The sequence below is a fragment of the Cynara cardunculus genome (assembly GCF_001531365.2).
Source record: "Cynara cardunculus var. scolymus isolate 2C chromosome LG 3, CcrdV1, whole genome shotgun sequence".
NCBI lineage: Eukaryota > Viridiplantae > Streptophyta > Magnoliopsida > Asterales > Asteraceae > Cynara > Cynara cardunculus.
The window spans coordinates 16,212,034-16,216,954 of NC_037530.1; positions in this window are offsets into that span (position 1 = coordinate 16,212,034).

A 4,921-nucleotide genomic window follows, 5' to 3' on the forward strand; every position below is an offset into this window, starting at 1 on the left:
AGAGGGTCTAGAACGCCCAATGTCTCCACTAGATCACTCTGCCATGCTAGGCTCTGAATCTACAAGGCACGAAATCTACAGAACACCAGTAGGCTCTCCTCTGGGAGAAGTTCGAGGATCTGGTGGAAGTCCCCGAGCAGACTACACTATACCAGTCGCTGAGGGAGCCTCACGCTCCAAGGCTACTAAATCACCATGTGTTGGTGGTTTAGGTACCTAGGATATGTATGTGACAAAGGGGGAGCTTCAAACCTTTGCCACAGAAATATTCAAAAAGATAGACGAGTTGAAAAGCTTGTTTATCTCCCGTACGGTGGCAGAAGACCTTTCACCAATAACAGAGGCTCTGAAGGAGTTGAGCTCAACAACAGCAGAACTCAAGTCTACACTTTCAACCCTTCAGAGCTCTGTCCTTCAGAAAGAAGACCTTGCAGAGGCCTGTAGTGCACTTTCTCTCAACCCCTCCTCCATCCAGAAGCTCAAGTCAAAACTGTCAGAGATGGCCGCCCAATTCTCTGCCAACTTCATCTCTGCTGGATACACGGATTACTCCTCTCTCAAAGACGAAATCAAGCAGATGTTTTCCTCTGCGGTGACATACGGTATTGATACCAAGTCCTCAAAGGCCAACATCAATCACCTAGCTACCCGCAGAGAGATTGATGCTATGGTTGAAGCTATGGGTAATCTCATGTGCAAGCATACAGACCGTTTTCTCAAAGAGGCCCGTGCCTCCAACACAGCGATCAGAGACTGCACATCACAGCTCGTGAAAGAGGGTGACCTCCTCAGAAGCGAAATCTACAGAAGTGTCTCCAAACTGAAATGGTCGACAGAGATCAACATCAATCATGCCTCTGAGCTTGCAAATGAAACAATTAAGAAGATGAAGAAGGCGGCCACCAAAATATTACAGAGGTTGGAGAAGGCTCCCCTGGACACATGCAAGGCAGAAGCCAAAAAGAACCATGACGATCATGAAGGTGATGATCACGATCGTCATGAGGGGGAGAAGAAGGCTGAGAAGAAAGCACCAGAGCCACAGAAGACTCCTGCCAGAGGCAACAAGATTGTGGACTCTACAGCTGCCTTGTTCTCTAAAGGCAAGGAAAAGGCTCCAGAGCCTAAAGGCAAAGGTAAAGGCAAAGCTGTAGAGTCACCACAGAAGGGGTCGTCGTCTAGCATAGAGACTCCACAGGCAATAAATGAAGAGGAATACAGAGACAACCCAGCGCTCCTTGAAGCTTTAAAGGCATCTCTGGCAGAGGCTCTAGCAAAGAAGGGCAGAGGCCCCATTCCTCACAGAGCAGGAGAAGGCTCTTCATCACAATTCCCACAAGTCCAAGAAACGTCCACGGGTACGTTTGACGCTCTGCAAGGATCAGTCAAACCCATCCTTGCAAAAGGGTCAATCCAGAGGCCAATTCTGGAAGAAGAGGAAGCCAAGGTGCCAGAGTCCGCCACGGTAGGAAGGGTTTCTGAAATATTCGAATCAATGAGCAAGATTCCAATGCCAAAAGTCCGAACAGAGCCCGTTACTACTTTAGAAGAAATTCAAGTGTGGAGGTATTCTGCAGCAGACACAGAGCCTCCCTATGATCCAGAGCTTACAGGGATCCCTTCTGCCGCCGCCAAGTTCCAGTTCTCTAAGCTCACAAGGCCTCATGAGCAAGTCTTCTCAGAGCACATGATCACTTCCCTAGAGACAATTTCTCCAAGGACTATGCTAAAGAAGAAGGTGCTCTATACTCAGTATGTAGTAAGGAGGGAAGATGGCAACCTTTATTCATTCACAGACGCTGACCTCCACAACCTCTGTGTGTTTGATGTTATCTACATGCACAAAATTCAAAACATCTACATGGAGAGCAGGTCAAGCTACTCAATATCACTCAGAAGGCTGCTTGAGGTCATGCACGCACAAGTAAGATATTACAGCCAGAAGGACTTCGAACTCGCGGTAAGGTTAGTCCAAAGAGATCTAAAGATCTCCCCTCCATACAGCAGGCCTGGTTGGATACTTAGGTATCATCCAAACTCCATTATTCACAACCCCATTTTTGGGTTTGTGTATTTGGATAAGGATGAAATCCTAAGGTTCTATGATCCAACAGAATCACACAAGTACTCAACAGAGACGCTTTAATGGATATTCAGAAGGGCAGCATCAGAAGTGGACAAAGGACATCTAAGGATGAGCGAAGTGTCTCGCATCTTGGAGGCGATCAAGATGCAAATCAACTTCAGAGAGTGGATCTTCAACGTCTACAGAACGATCAAGTCTGATATGCTATACGTAGTAGACGACTTTCCAGAATCTGTCGTTTGATAAACCTTCTGTACCAGTTTTAGGCCTATGCATCACAATTTTGTAATTCAGTTTTGTAATTCTTTTCATTATGTAATTCTTTTCAGAGGATGAACTTTTATCTCCTCTTGTATTTCTTTCAATTAAGTCATTTCTTGCATTTAAATTTCCATTTTTACTTTTTCATACTTAGAGGGAGATTGTTAGCTCTCATTTCATTTAATGTAAACGTATGGAAAAAGTAAATACTGCAAGTGTTGACAGAAGAGGTTCTACCACAGAAGACCACAGAGGACCAACAACAGAAGATGTTCAATCGTACAAGTGAAGAGTGACAGAACCTCTGTTGTCTATCACAGAGGTTCTGGAAACTGGTCCTCTGTAAACAAAGCTTACAAGTCTAAGATGACAGAACCTCTGTTGACTATCACAGAGATTCTGGAAGATGATCCTCTGGAATCAAGTGCTCTCAAGTCACATCCAGCAGAGCCTCTGGGATGGCTCACAGAGGGTCTGCAGTTTTATCTTCTGTGAAGAACTTCTTTACTGTTTTACTTAAGTTAGTTAGCTGCTCGTGCTTATCACGTGACTATGCTTGTAATCAGCTTTATTTGAATGGCTTAGATGAATTTGTATGTCTAGGTCATGTTAGAAAAGCTGTTAGGAACGAGTATAAATAGCAGCGTAGGCCTTTGTAATTCAGTGTGCTTCCATATCGTATTGTAAACATTTTCAATCTATTAAAAATCATTTGAAGCTACTCTCTCTTTGTTCATCATTCTTCAATTGTGTTCTTCATTAATTGTTTACTCTGTTTGTTCTTATTGTTTATGCTGCACTGTTATTGTTTAAAGATCATCCAGAGTATTTGATTAATATCCATAATTGAGTTAATCGATCCTATCACTACTTAATCTCTGGCTATGACATCTCAAAAGGTCTCAACTATTAAAAAGAGCCTTACCCCCGAGGCATTTTTAGTCAGCCAACCAAGCTCTTCAGTGATTCCTGATATCACTGTCGTATCAGTGGTACCTCTCTCAACTACCTCAGTGACTCAAATCACTGAAGGTGTGAATATCAGTGATGCCACCGCTGAACAGCCACTATCAGTCTCGTCCATCTTCTCATCCCCTCTGTTGTTGGTCTCAACACGTGTCGGTGAGTCATCAGTGCCTGTCCTCCCTGATGATGAAACACTCACCACTAGACCTGAGGTAGCTCCTCTCGAAGCTCCTTAGCATACTGGTGCTCATCCTCATGAGTGCACCATGGAGCAAATTAGCGTTAATCCTTCAGATAACGCTGAAGACCCCTCAGGTACTCCACACTCCTACCCTTTCATTTTCTCTAACCCAGAGCTTCCTTTTGCTCACTCACATTCCTTTTCAGGTCCGTCTGAGGCCCAAGCCATGGACAAAGAGGAGTATGATATGGCGATGGATGTGAAGCTCCTACTCTAGCAGTCGAGACTGTCCTCATCAAGATGGACGAGGTCCATAAGGACATGTCTTGAAAAGACGAAGTTGTTGCGCACCTCTCAGCTGGCAGGGCTGAAGTCCAAGACGTGAAGAGCCAGCTCTCCTCTCTTCAAGAGGTTGTATGAGCAAATGCTGAAGTCATAGGTGCTCTCACAAGTAGGGCTGATGATGCACTAGCTCAATCTCTTCAGCAGGCAAAGCTGTTACAACAAGTCATGGTTCCTCTTTGTCAACCAGCACAAGTGACTCCTCCATCATTCACCGTTGATGACCATGCTCAACTTCATAAACGATGTGAAGTGATGAACACTCTAGCTAGCGCTCTCACCAGGCTAGAAGAGATGATGGTACTTCAACTCTACAACGTAGAGCAACTATCTGGCTTATGCTCTCAAGCTATCGCCAGAAAGAGGGAGAAGAGGTCTAACGTTGTTGGAACATCTGTTGTTGCCGCCCCTGCAGAACCTGCTGCTCCAGCAACCCATGACACTGAAGCTGAAGCTGAGGTTGTCTGTTATATCCCAACCTCTAGTGAAGCTGCTATAGCTGAGGAAGTTGATGTCGTTCGAGCTCAAGCTCGTAAAGATGACCTTCCCATCACCTCTGCACCTGTTGTTGGTGATGTAGAAGATGAAGACGATGATGATAAGGAAGGTGACTCTCCAGACCTCCCCTGACTCCGGTAGTGACCTGGATGACGACAAAGATGACTTCACTATCTAGTACCAGTGTCCCGCTACTACTACCAAAGGAGTCGCCCTCGGGGATTCTACATCCAGGGGGAGGAAAAGGAAGAAGAGGCTGCACCAGAACCAAACAAAGGCCCTAAGTCGAAAGGCAAAGGCATCACTGAAGAAGGGAATCTAAAGCTATTATTCAAATCTCCTCAACCCTTGTATGAAGATTCCTCATCTCAAGTAATCGCCACTTCCCTGTACCTACTCGATATTCCCTCCACTACCTGCGGTCGGCTGGAGGAATGGATCCCTCAGAACCCAACCCCCACCACTCCTACCGACCAGCAGATGACTCAGCTAAGGAGAAGAAGAAGAAGGAGGAGGAGGATTAGAAGAAGAAGAAGAAGGAGGAGGAGGATTAGAAGAAGAAGAAGAAGAAGAAGAAGAAGAAGAAG